The sequence below is a fragment of the Myodes glareolus genome, chromosome 19, assembly GCF_982192425.1.
Source record: "Myodes glareolus chromosome 19, mMyoGla1.1, whole genome shotgun sequence".
In the NCBI taxonomy this organism is placed as follows: Eukaryota; Metazoa; Chordata; class Mammalia; order Rodentia; family Cricetidae; genus Myodes; species Myodes glareolus.
Genome location: NC_142044.1, coordinates 60,694,622 through 60,708,767, shown reverse-complemented (window position 1 = coordinate 60,708,767; position 14,146 = coordinate 60,694,622). Strand labels below are relative to the sequence as shown.

At 49.1% G+C, this 14,146-nt stretch overlaps 1 long non-coding RNA gene across 1 annotated transcript; it reads right to left on the bottom strand.

Moving 5' to 3' along the window:
• Nucleotides 1–9,523: 9,523 nt before the first annotated feature.
• Nucleotides 9,524–13,620, bottom strand: LOC146891016 (uncharacterized). Its single transcript, XR_014998156.2, has 2 exons — nt 13,105–13,620; nt 9,524–9,652 (listed from the first exon to the last, which is right to left on the bottom strand). It is a non-coding gene; the product is annotated as an uncharacterized LOC146891016 (long non-coding RNA).
• Nucleotides 13,621–14,146: the final 526 nt, after the last annotated feature.

Here is a 14,146-nt window from a genome sequence, read left to right as displayed (position 1 = left end):
CTTTAGGGGCCCAGAGGAGTAAGGCAGCATAGTGAATAAAAATGTCCAGCCAAGGACTCAGCTCTGGGAATTGCAGACGGCACTGCTAAGCCCCACACACGTATTTTTTTTTTTAAGTGGGTTCAGAAACCTGGGGCATGATTTACCTTAATCTACAGAAACATCTGAAAAGATCTCAAGCCACAAGCTAAGATATCCCAGTGGAGTGAACCGGAGAGAGGAGCTGGACAGAGGTTGGAGGGTTTTCCTAGAGAAAGGAACGCATGGCTACCTACGGCAGGCCCACCTGTGGGAGTGGGAAACTGAGTGCCAGCTCCACAAGTCCTCGGTGTTCTCAGAGGCGGTCCAGACGAGCACTCAATCCAGGAAACACTAAAATCAGACCAAAGTGTTGCGTTCTCACACGCCAAGGTGTTGGTCTATACCTCACTGTTGAACCGCTTAGTTTTATTTTGTTTTATTTATTTACTGGTTTTTCAAGATAGGTTTTCTCAGCTGGGCAGTGGTGACGCACGCCTTTAATCCCAGCATCTGGGAGGCAGAGCAGGTGGATCTCCGTGAGTTCGAGGCCAACCTGGTCTACAAGAACTAGTTCCAGAACAGGCTCCAAAAGCTACAGAGAAATCCTGTCTCGAAATTCAGAAAGAAATAAGAAAGAAAGAAAGGAAGGAAGGAAGGAAGGAAAGAAGAAAGAAAGATTTTCTCTGTGTATCCCTAGCCATCCTTGTAGACCAGGCTGGTCTTGAACTCAGAAATTGACCTGCCACTGCCTCCTGAGTGCTGTGATTAAAGATGTGTCACCATGCCCCGCTAAACCTCTTAAATTTAAAATCACTAAAATCAAACCAACAGTGGAACATGGTGGTGTACACCTTTAATCCCAGCATTTGAGAGGCAGAAACAAGCAAATCTCTGTGGATTCAGGGCCAGCCTGGTCTACAGAGGGAGTTCCAGAATGGCAATGATCATGTAGACAGAGCCTGTCTCAAAAAACAAAACAAAACAAACAAACCATTTCTACTAGGCATTACCAAAAAAAAAAAAAAGCGTTCAGTTCTGCAACTGAACAAGCCACAGTTCCCAGAGTTTCCAGTGCTCAGCGGCCTCAGAACTACAGTTAGCAGTTAGGGACAACGTGCATCAGAGCATTTTTATAGTCATAGGGTGGTCTACCCCAAACAGCCGTTCCTGGTGCTTTTGTTTTGGAGATATACTCTTACCATATAGCACAGGCTGGCCTGGAACTTACTACATATCACGGACTAATTTCAAACTCAATGTTCCTGGTAGGATGAGAGAAGGGATGTTGTGGGACAGGGCTCACGGCTGCAGACAACTTCTCGGAGTCACCACATACACGCGTCATATGCTCTGAGTGGCCGTCCACACGTGTTATATGCTCTGAGTGGTCATACCCGTCCACACGCATCATATGCTCTGAGTGGCCATCCACACATGTCATATGCTCTGAGTGGCCATCCACATATGTCATATGCTCTGAGTGGGCGTACACATATGTCATATGCTCTGAGTGGCCGTACACACATGTCTTATGCTCTGAGTGGCTGTATACACACATCGTATGCTCCGAGTGGCCCTACACATGCGTCATATTCTGGACAGTGTTGTGAGGGTGGTTCAAAGGAAGCAGACCCTAAAATGGAGTTTGAAGGCCAGAGTTTTACTGGGGAGACTTTATGTGAAATAGCATGAGACAGAGGAGCTGGACCGAGAAACATCCCTACAGGACCCAGCCCTGACAAGCTCAGCAGGGACCAAGTGTCAACAGTTTACCCTAAGACAACACCTGGCTCCAAGAAAGACCACAAACTGAGACCACCCAGGCACCAGCCAGGACCAGACCGTCCAAAGGAAATTCCTAATGTTCCAACCACTGTAGATAGGATCACTGCCAGCACACGCCCATTGCTTTTCACCAGGACACCCCTAGACAAATGTCAGTCAAACAGGGGTCCTGAACCTTAGAAATCCCTCACCCCCCACCTTTGCTCCTACAAAAACCCAACCCCCAACTGAACTTGAGGCTCTCTGATCTCTCTAATACAATGGACACACAGAAAGTCCGAGTTTACAAACTTGTGTAAGAACAAAGGTTCATTGCTTTTACATACAGGTCTCCTTGTTGGCTTTGGGAGAACTCTGTGATCTGAGCATAACAATCCCAATGAAAGTCTTAGTGCCGCTCAACGGGAGCCTGGAGCTGGGCTGGACTTCGAATGGCCTCCTGTTGAGGAAGATAGGTTTGTTTTGTTTTTTCAAAATTAATTAAATGTATTCATTTATTTTACACCCCAATTGCAGGTTTCCCTCCCTCCCTCCACTGCTCCTGTCTCCTCACCCCCATCCCCGATTTTCTACTTTTACATTAGAGAGCCTGTACCCAGAATGAAGGGTGACCTTGATGTGACCTTGAGATATGACAAGCAGGACCTTTTTCAGAAGACTGCTCTAGCTTGGGAAGAAGCTAGAAGTATTCCAGTGGCTTCCTTGTAGTTCTGGGGAAGGAAACATCCCCCACCCCCATCCCTCCATCTCCTCAACTCCCCCTACACCACCACCACCCAACCAAGCTGCTGATTCTTTGAGCCTCTTCCAGCAGTGAAATCTCAGCTGGAGGCTCATCTTGTGCCTCACCACTAGGGGGAGTTACTACCCTACACCAAGGCCCTAGGGTCCTGCTGCTGAAGTCACCTGCTGGTGTTTCCCTCCTACACCAGTACATTGGACACCTCAAACAGGGGTCTCCCAAGGTCCAGATCTTGTTGCCTCTGAGCCCCATCTGTGCTGAGGGTGAGAAGCCTGGGGTTGTCTACAAGTCTGATTGTGTGTTCTTTCTGAAGGATCCAAGTACAGGCCCACAAACAGGCCTTTGGAGACAGTAGCAGCGAAAGCCACAGAGTAACAGTTAAGGGTGGAAACTACACCCTGTCCTGAGGTTGTCACATGATGTTTTTGAGCCTTGGTTTCTTCCTCTATAAAATGGCAGCTGTAACAGTAACCACCTTGATAGGTTACTGTTGCTATAGGTCATCCTGTGTAAAGAATTCGTCACAGTATCTGGCACATAGCCATCAATCAGAAAGGCCTGCCAGCATCATAGTTGTGCTGCAGGGTGGTCAAATAAATATGTACTAAGAAGGTGACACTGTTCCCATGCTCTGACCACTGATTCTTTCTGGGTCTCTTGAATGTCCCCAGACTTCTGTCCATGGCCTCTTCTTCAGCCTCTTGGTAGGGGCTTCTGTTCCCTGATTATCAGCATCTAAAGAAGGTGTCATTAGCCCATCTGACCACCAGAGGGCAGGTGAGTTGTTTAATGAGCCAAATTGGACCCAACAGAACCAGATTGTCGGGGCAGGAGGGATGGAATCTAAGTTGGGATACAAAGAATTATGGTTACTGCCACCCCAACTTCTTTCAGTTATATCCTTTCTTTTACAACTTCATCCACACAAACCAACAAACAAAGGAAAACCAAAACCAAAACCAGTACCTCTTATCTCCTGATTTCATGAAGTGTGGAATACACCCATAACCGAGGTGAACAGGGACAGGTGCTTAGAGGAGACTGCACAAGGGTCAGGAATCAGATTTGATCTGTCGTCTGTATTTAGGCCATTTTCTCTCGCTCACGTATCCCAGGGTGGGGTATCCCCCACCTCTATCTCTCCAGGGTCCTTGGGTCCCTGGGCCAGATGTTGAGACTTAGGCCACTGCTGTATCCAACAGGTTCCAGCTCTCCACATGTCTCAGAGCCTGCCAGTTCAGAAGCTCTCGGCTTTTCTCAGGACTCCCTTGCCTCTTAAAAACAAGGAACCCTGGGAACTTTTACTTATGTAAACTATACCTAGCTGCTATGGTATGATGGTATATAGCTGTAATCGAGGCACTTATAAGACAAAAGCAAAAGGATCAAGAGTTTAAGGTCGACCTAGGCTACAGTGAGAGTTTGAGACCAAGGAGGACTGCATGAGATGCTGTTTCAAAATAAATAAATAAATAAAATCTGGCAATATTTATGATGTTAGAAATCAAAACTGAAGAATTTAAAGTACATATTTATGAAGTTTTAAATACAATAAAAATGAATCTTAGACATTAATATTAAACAATTATTATTTAAGACTGTTTCTCAAAGTTCTTTAATGCTGGCCTTAACAGAAGCCAGCTTTGTTCTTTATCGGGTTCTGTGATCAGCCTGGTGTGGTATCATGGTATCATGGCCATCATGGAACTTTGGGGAAAGGGGAGGCACTGTAAATTTGGGAACAGGGATAAAAAAGGTAAATACTGTCTTGGTAGTGCTCTTATGAAAGAGTTGCAACATTTGCTTTTGCAGGATCTCCAAGACTCACAGAGACCCCAGACTACACTTTGGGGCCCCTGCTGTATGCCTTCTGTACACTGCCCCCCCACAGAATCCCCCTTGTCTTTACCCTCATAGTTCCCCAATAAGACAAGTTCCCTTTGCTCCTTAAATCTCCAGCTCAGACTTCATGGCTTTCCCAGATCATCCCTGCCCCTCACCATCCATACTCCCATCTCTTCCCCTCGCCATCCAAACTCTCATCTCTTCCCCTCGCCATCCTGTTCTCCCCTCCCTGCCCCTCACCATCCTGCACTCCCATCTCTGCCCCTCACCATCCATACTCCCATCCCAGTTGCCCCATGTGTGCAAAACACACAGCATGTTTACCAGACTGGAACAAAGTAAAGCTTCCATAGAGCCAACTGAACATGCGGATGGATGAGCATAACACAATGTGCCTCCCGCTTCTGTGAGCCTTGGAAGATCTATTTTTCACAATAAGCATCACTTTTATAGAGTTTTCCTGGAAACCAGCAGGGTGTCACAGGTCTGGTAATTCCAGTGCTCCAGAGGCAGGGGCAGGAGGATTCCAAGGACCAGGCCAACCGGAGCTTTGTATCAAGAAACTTTTTTCGAAACAACCAACCAACCATTTTGCTGGGGTCCCTGAAAGAAAATGAAATGGAAATGCGGATGCAAATGCAAACCCTTCCCTTGAACTTGGGAAACTGAACAGTTAAGTCCATGTGGCTTCAAAACCCATACACCAACTACCTCTCTATAAAACCTCCATTGTTTCTCTCTCCTTTTCTATTTGACCTGATTGGGTTTTGTACCAACTGAGGACTCAGCATTCAGATATTCACATCAATCTGACAATATATCCCGTGTTAGGCTGCTTGAATCTTCTGACTCCTCCTTTTGTCATCCAGTATTCTCTGTTGCTTTTTTCTTAATTTTTTTAAGAAAAAAAATTAAGTATTTTGTCTGCATGTACCCATGTGTACCATGTGCTTGCCTAGTGCCCAGGGAAATCAGATGTGGACATTAGATCCTCTATGACTGGAGTTACAAATTTCTCTGAGTCATCATGTGGGTCCTAGAAATCAAACATGGGTCCTATGCAAGAACAAGTGTTCTTAACCACTAATCTATTTCTCTAGTCCCATCTAAAGCTCGTGACACTTCTCCAGGCCTTGAATCTTCCAAAACTTAGGTCATTGTTGAAGGAGATGGAGCCAAGGCCAACCCTCCTGAAAGCCAACCTTTATGCCTTAGTTGGGAACTCTTCGGTTCAGTGTTGAAGACAGTACTGGTGAGGAAAGAGTGGGTAAGGAGAGGTGGCTTCTCAGGTAAAGAGAATGTTTGGAAAGATTAGATCCTTGCAGGAATGTGGGGAGCTTGTCCATGCTCTCGGGGCCCAACCATTATACCCTAAGTCTACACAGATACCTAACTAGATCAGATTTGAACTGAGGGTCCAGGACCCAGAGTTATTGGATACAAGACACTCAAGAAGGGAAAAATCAACTATCAAATCCCAAGCTGCAAATCTCCTTTGAGCGGGTCTAGAAAGAAAGGTACAGCCTGCTAGGCCCTCACCGCTGATCAAAAGAAGCTGGAGGGGATCCCAGGCAGCCCTGAGGCTCGTGGCAGAGCTTTCTTTTGTACTCCAGAACCCGGAGGGGAGCGACCAACTTGACAGTTCTTATTTTGATTTGGAGAAGGAGAGAGTTCTCCCTTCTTCCCTTTTCACTGGTATTTAGTCCTAGGACTCTGCAAAGGCCCACCCCACCCTCACCCAAAGCCGTTTAATTAAAATCCTTGCAGCCATCTGTGAACACCTGTGGCAACTGGGCAGCTGACAGGGCAAGCGGTCCCCTCAGTCGGCTCCTGATCACCGTTTCCCCCACTGCCTTTCTAGCATGACCGGATAGATGACATGATCCTGAGAGTGGACCCTGGCAAGCCTGTCCTGGTGAGGTCTGAGAACTGAGCAGGCATGGGAAGCTGCTGTCCTTTAGTGCACTCCTGCGCAGTCGAGCTGACTTCAGTGCGGAGCCCTCTCCCACCCAGGAGCCCTGGAGGCACAAGGGAGTGGATTCTGAATCAGCCCTGGGTGATAAAAAGGGGATGGGGGAAACGATAAGAGAGAGAGAGAGAGAGAGAGAGAGAGAGAGAAAGAGAGAGAGAGAGAGAGAGAGAGAGAGAGAGAGAGAGAGAGAGAGAGAGGAGAGAGAGAGAGATAGGGGGAAGCCAACTCCATTTCCTCTCTGATAGAAACCCCACCCTCAGGGACTCCCTGCTTTTTGCTGTGTTTACAGGAAGGGCTTGAGGTGCTGGAGCAGAGAACAAAGGGGAGGCAGACGGGGATATTGGTGGCTCTTGCTGTTGTGTGACAAAACTTCTTTCTCCTGGGGAGATGCAACACACGTGTCTACTCACCCCAGATAGGGAACCCACGACAAACCAAAGTACAGACACCACCAAAGTCCAACTCAATTGGAGTTAGTTTATAGGAGTGTGGGTGAGGGATCACTTATAGGAGCAAGAACGACTCAAAAATAGCTGCATCATGTAAGCCCACCCCGGTATAGGTGACAGTTCACAAAGCTGAGAACCTGGTGCACACTGTGCAACCTGCGGGCGCTCAACAGGTCGGAGAGTGTCCTTGTCGGATGCCTCAAATGGTCTAAATCTCATGCCATGCAAGCAGCGCTGTGCTTGTTTCTCTTCCTGGCAGCCTTTCTTGTCTGAGAGTACTCTTTGTAGCTGGGTTCTGTTTGCTCTGGCAGGGCGGGGCATAGTGAAGCTGGTCGGTTTCAGGGACTTGCTGAAACTCTTTGGTTGTTGTTGTTTACCTCCCTGCTTAAGGCACTCACTCGCCTTCAGGTTGGGATGTTCTCATCTTAGAGGAGATTGATAGGTAACACCTGCACAGTTCTTTCCTGGAAAATCACCGGTCATTAGCCATTTGGTTATTTGCTGATTTACTTGGTAAATGCTCACTACAGCTCTTCCTACAGGAGATGGAATGTGGTACCAGGACGTGTGGACCACTTAGGCAGATGAGCTTCGTGCTCTTATCAGCCCCTCCTCCTATTGTCTTTGGCAGAAAAGACAATTAGTGAATCAGGGCATGGGCTTCAAGGGCTGGTCTTCCTAGGCCTGTGAGATGACCATCAAGCCTGACGAGGTCAGTGCCCGGGAACTACATGGAAGAAGGCGAGAACAGACTCTCAAAGGTTGTTCTCTGCCACACTTGCATTGTAGCACGCTTGCCTGTTACCCCCCCCTCCCCCAAACACACACAACTCTCTTCCACCCCCACACAAATAAATCCCAGCACTTGTCAGGCAGCGGGATCATTGTGAGTTCCAGGTCAAACTGTCTACATATCGAGCTCCAGGCTACAGTGAGACCCTGTTTCATAAAAACTAGATGGTGATGATGATGATGATGATGATGATGATGATGATGATGAAAAGAGGTGGTCATCTTGGTAGCATTCAGGTAACCTTGGGGGAAGTGGCTTGGGCTGTCTGAGCCTAATTTTCTTTACCTATGAATGGCAACACAGAGTCTTTATAAAGACAGAAAGACGGCGTAAGAAAGGATTGTGGCATGGTGCCTGGTAGGGCTTTGTCTAAGGCAGCAGAAACAGCATCCAGGGGCAGGATGGGACCCAGCCCCACCTGCACTCGGGCACATTCCCTGACTTCTGTCGAGAGTCATTGTTCTCTGGAGGAAGGCGCTGTGATGGCGAAAGGAAGAGTTCTACGATTGCGCCCAATCCGTCACAAGCGCCCGAGAAATGTCGGCCTGTTCTCTTGTACCCAGTTATGTCTTCCTTCCAACCACCTCCCACAAGCTCCTCCCCAAACCAGGGTTGGAGGGGGCAGGAGCTGGCACTCACGAGGTCCACTCTCCAGGACGCTCTCGTCAAGAGCTAAGTGGATACTCAACCAGGCCCGGAAGCTGGGCACACCCAGTGCCACGCCATGTGTCCCAGAATCAGGGTGAAGCCAGGGCAGCCCCGGCAGAGGCTGGAGGACTTGGCGGTGGGGAACTTGCTGAGGGGTATCTGGCCCTGGGCACTATTATCTCAGCGTCATTATCTCCTCCTGCAAAGCCCTCTCCACCCATAACCCCCAACCGAGATGACAGCCCAGCAACTGTCTCCAACTGCTCTGATTCAGGATAAGGTTAGACCCTGGCCTCACTGCCACACACGTCATGGCCACCCCTCCCTCTGCCACATGTACTGAGAATGTGCTAACTGTCTCTCTGGGAGTGAAGAAGACAGGAAGGAAGGGGACACCCCAGTGTCTAGGAGACAGAGGACCAGGATGGCAGGAGGTTCTGACAGGAGGCGTCTTGCTCCCATTTCTCCCCCCACCCAGTCTTCTCTGCTCTGCCTTGCTGCTGCTGCTGCTGCTGCTGCTACTGCTGCTTCTGCAATGTCGCCTGTCTCAGACTGCGCTTCCCCCACCCTGGAGCCCTGAAGCTGCACACCTGGCTCCCACATCAGATAACCCAACCACAGTAGCTCCCCTCACCCGACCTACTCCCACCCTCTCCTCACCCCTCACCCTCTTCCTCCCCCGGCTCTTCTACCTTCTGGTGCACCTAGGTAGCCCCTAGAGTAGGTCCAGGAGACTAAAGCCCCAATGGGAAAAGCCAGTGTGAGAGTCAACCCCGGTCCGTCTCAGCATGTGCAGGCACAGTGAGGGTGGAAATGTGCTCTGGACCGGTTGGAAACAATGATGGGGAAGGGACCCCAGTCCAAGCCTTAAGGTATGAAGAAAACCCAGTCAGATAAAGTGAGGGGGTGGGGATTCTCAGAAAAGCACAGTCTCTGGAGCTGGGGGTAGTGGGGGGGGGTGTCTACACGAGATAGACAATTTGTTACTATCTTTCCCAGGGCTCTTTGCATTCATGAGTAGTCTCGAGCCCAACCTTCCCACCAGAGCTACCTGAGACCAAGGTTAAGGCCAGAATTTTGGTTAGGGAAGTAGGTGAAGGTAACCCCTCAGCTCCCTCACCCTAACCCCCAGTGGAGGCCATATCTGTAAGAAGAGAGTGCTGGGACATAGGAAAAAGGGACAGGGACTAGTGGGTGCCTGGGAGCTGGGGGTTGGAGGTTTTAATGCCTCTTAACAACAAATGAATCATAGGCAAATGATGTGGAAATGATGGTGAAAATAAAGATGTGTTATTTCAAGGCCCCGTCTCTCTGTCATAAGGAGGCGGGTGAGCAGGGAGGAACCCGAGGCTTCTCAGGCCGGATGGCGTCTGTAGGTGGGGGCCCAGGTAGAGTTCCTGTGGGGAACAGAGAGGTGATGGTTCATACACATCTCTTGTCACCTTCAGGGCGATGTGAAACAGCAGGTGGTCAACCACAACCATCCACCCTTCCCCCAGAGCACTGTAGCCCTCCTAGCCACTCAGCTCCTCGGTGAGTCCCCCAGTCCTTCCCCGGTCTTGCTGTGGCCACAACTACAGACACAAGACACCGGTCCTCAGTACCTCCTCTAGAGAATCCTCTGCCCTGTCCCTCGAAGCTCAGCCCATGGCCTTGTCCTCAGCAGTGGCAGAAGGGACAGTGAAGTTCCATTTCCTGCCTATGATCAGAGCATCCTAGCACCAGGCAGGGACTCTAGGTGAGTCCTGGGCCATTCCCTTTGCTGTGGGCTTTCTGCCATCAAGAGAGTGAAGTTCAGCCAGGTGGTAGTGGTGCACACCTTTAATTCCAGCGCTCGGGAGGCAGAGGCAGGTGGATCTCTGTGAACCCAAGGCCAGCCTGGTTTACAGAGAGAGTTTCAGGAGAGCCAGGGTTATACACAGAGAAACCCTGTCTCAGTAAACGAAAGGAAGAAAGGAAGGAAGGAAGGAAGGAAGGAAGGAAGGAAGGAAGGAAGGAAGGAAGAAAGAAAGAAAGAAAGAAAGAAAGAAAGAAAGAAAGAAAGAAAGAAAGAAAAAGTGAAGCGCATGTCCACGTGCTAGGACAAGAGAACTGAGCTGAAGAAACAGACTTTCTGGATGGATGATTTCATAACCTCTTTTTGTTGTTGTTGTTTTGTTTTGTTTTTCAAGACAGGGTTTCTCTGTAGCTTTGGAGTCTGCCCTGGAACTTGCTCTGTAGACCAGGCTGGCCTCGAACTGTCTTCTCCCATGATGCTGTATTACATTCATAAACATCTTTTTAACTGCTTGATCATTTTCTGCTAAGTGGAAAGGCCATACTCTACCTCATCATTTTCCAATTGTAGGTATTCAAATTATGTCTAATTTTCCGTATGACAAGTGGCTTGATGGTGAACACCATTATACACATATTTTACCTCCAGGCCTGACTTCTGACCATAGCTGTTTGCTTCAGAGTACACTGGGTGGGGTAACAGCAATGGGGGAAAACATTCATAGCTCTCACCTTCTACTGCCAAGCTGACTTCAAAAGCGGTCTGCCACCGCCGGCAGCATGCACTTGTCACCATTCTCACTGGTGTTTGAAATGGCATCTGTCTTCTCTCTGATTGGCATTTGTTTCTCTCTCTCTCTCTCTCTCTCTCTCTCTCTGTGTGTGTGTGTGTGTGTGTGTGTGTGTGTGTGTGTGTGTGTGAGCACCTTCAGGCTAAACATCCCCCTAACTTTGTGTTTCCTCTTTCCCTGGAGAGTCTTTTTCTATGCTTTGAACTTCACTCTACTGATGCTTTGGGGCTGCCTGTCAGTTTGTGTGCGCTCTCTGTGGGAAAGGCTTTAAGAGATGTCAGCTGAGCTGCAATCTCTCCTGTACATCCCCCCACCCCCACATGCTGACCTGTGAATCTCTCCTGTGCATCCCCCCCAGATGCTGACCTACTAGTCTCTCCTGTGCTTCCCCCCCCCCCCATGCTGACCTGTGAATCTCTCCTGTGCATCCCCCCCAGATGCTGACCTGGTACAACTTGCTTTCTTTCAGTTTCAGCCTCCTCCTGCTTCCATTCTTTGACCTTTGGTTTATTTAGTCTCCCCTTCTCTTCTGAGTTCCAGAACAACTGTCCTCTCTGTGTCCTCTGGTTGTCTTCCTAGTGCTTGTACCTAGCTTGATTTCCCTGCAAATGTGTCTCCCCAACCCCAAAGTTCCTAACTCCACCTGAGTGCCCTTGGTTTTAGATTGTTTGGAGAAGGGAAAGAGGAAGGAGAGGCTAGTATTGTTCTCGTTAAAGGTTTGTTTTTGTTTGTATTAGCTTGCCTGTGTATATGTAAGTGCAACACATGTGTGTTTGGCACCTGTGAGGTTATGATGAGAATATTCGGCTGGGCAGTGGTAGCATAAGCCTTTGGTCCCAGCACTCAGAAAGCAGAAGCTGGCGGATCTCTGTGAGTTCGAGGCCAGCCTGGTCTATGCAATGAGATCCAGGACAGTCAGGGCTACACAGAGAATCCCTGTCTTGAAAAACAAACCGAGAGAGAGAGAGAGAGAGAGAGAGAGAGAGAGAGAGAGAGAGAGAGAGAGGGAGGATGTTGCATGCCGTGGAACTGGAGTTTTATAGGTGTTTGTTAGCTGCCCTGTGGGTGCTGGGAACCAAACGAGGGTCCTCTGGAAGAGCAGCAAGAGCTCTTAACCAATGAGCCTTCTCTCCAGCCCCAGGCTGGTGTCCTTAAAGAGGAAGTAAGATCCTATCTACCATCAGCCCAGGAAGAGGCCTAGGAAGGGAATGAGAATCCTCACTGCTGACTGACTCAGTTTCCTGGCTTACATATGTTTTAGAACTGATTTCGGGTCTAGAGAGAAGACACACTTGAACCCCAGATGAGCAGCCATTCCCCTAAAGTAAACCCACCCATGACGCTGACCTTGCTGGCTTCCTCCTGGGTTCTTACTAAGAAGAGACAAAGGGCTTAAGATCAAAATCATAAATCTGTGCTGTCCCCACAGGAGCCACAGCCATAGCAGACATAGCCCCAGCCATAGCGCCATAGCCCAGCCATAGCAGCCAGTCAGAACTGAAATATGCTGTAAGTGGAATGTACACTTTGGATTCCAAGGACTTGATATGAAAAAGGAAGATGATAATTTTATATTTTGATTATATATGAAATATTTTCAATATATTAAGTAAATATACTACTTACTCATCTATGTTCTGAAGTTGTTGGTCTGGCAACCAGAATATGTAAGGTTGAAAGTACTGTCCTTATTCTGCGTCTACTGGACAGTTCTGGTCTAGACTGTCCAGCAGGGAAACACGGTATAGCAGGCTTTTTCTTTTGGGCCACCAACCAGCTCCCAAATCATGACATGGAGACTTCTTAGTTTTGAATGCTCAGTTTAGCTTAAGTTTATTTCTGGCTAACTCTTTTAACTTAAATTAACATGTTTATCTGCCTTTTCTTTCTGTATGACCTATTTTTCCTTCCTTTCCCATGTCTGTCTAGATAGCTAGTACTGGGCATCTTCTCCTTCTCCTTCGTCTAGTTCATCTTCTCTATTATTCTCTCTGCCTGGCAGCCCCGCCTATCCCTCTCCTGCCTAGCTATTGGCCATTAAGCTCTTTATTAAACCAATCAAGTGCAGGCAAGGTGAAACAGCAAGATATCTTTTCATAACTAAACACATGCAGCATAAACAAGTGTAACACACCTTCACCCAGTTTCAGTAATATTCTGCAACATAAACAAACGTATCACATCTTTATGTAGTTAAATATTCCACAACACCCAGGCTGTAGGCTGAGGAGCTAGTGGATATGGATACCAAGCTCCCTGGAAATAGGGGCCAAAGCACCTACTAGATGTCTGTAGGTTCTCGGTGGCCAGCCTCCTCCAGGCAGAGCACCACATTCGCTGGAGAACTCCTCCAAGCCTGAGTTGCTTCTGCAGGCGTCCGTCCTGTGCACAGCTCTAAGGTCCACCCAGCTTCTGATCTCCTCACAGCTCACAGGTCAGTTCTCTGCCGTTCCTCTTGGGCCAGATCCTGGCCCTGCTTTCGCCTCCTCTCCAGAAGGCAGGCGGCGTCTTTCCTCCTGCCTCGTGTTCTCTAGTCTCAGGCTGCTTGGGGTTGAGAGATGGAGGTGGGCTCACCTTGACCTTCAGCCTCCAAATACACTACTTGTTTCTGCAGTGCCTTTTGTGCTCCACGCCTAACCTTCTCCTCCTCTGAAGGGGAACAGAAAGGGAGGAGGAGGGGGCAGTGAGGTTCATGGGTGCACCCTATCAGGATGCCCTTATCTGTCAGCTCTCCCTCTGCCTGTGCCCAGCTGAGCCACAGGAGGGCAGAGACTAGGCCCATCTGCCTGCCCTGCCTGCCCCTCCCTCCAGCCTAGCTGACTCCACCTTTCTCAGGTCCTGGCTGGGATCCTAAGGCTCCAGGCAAGTGGGGGGAAGGGGAACCACTCCTACTTTCCCAGCAACTGCCACTGCCTCTTCCTGTTTTGCTAAAACTCTGGCTCTGGACCCAAGGGGGAGGGGGACATGGCCTGTAGCTCCTGCCCCCCAAAGGTCAACCTGGTTCCCTTGGCCCTCTTAGCTGGTTATTTATAGCCCCCCCAGGCCCCACTGAGGAACTGGCCCTCTCCTCCCTCAAATGTCAGCAGCTGTGGCCATCGCCCCAGGGATGCAGCCAGATGGGAAGATCACTACAGATGTGCAGTGCCACATTTTGGAGAAGAGGCCAGGCCCCTTCTGCAGTTCATACAGTGTCCCCTGAGTCTGGACCAGGGTCCCCTCAAGGCCAAGAAAAGCCCTGCGTATCTCAGGGGGGTGAGAAGTGATGTACCATTTTTTTTCGATTCCCCTAGCCTTGCTAGGCTACCCTGTGTCCCCCAGAAGGGT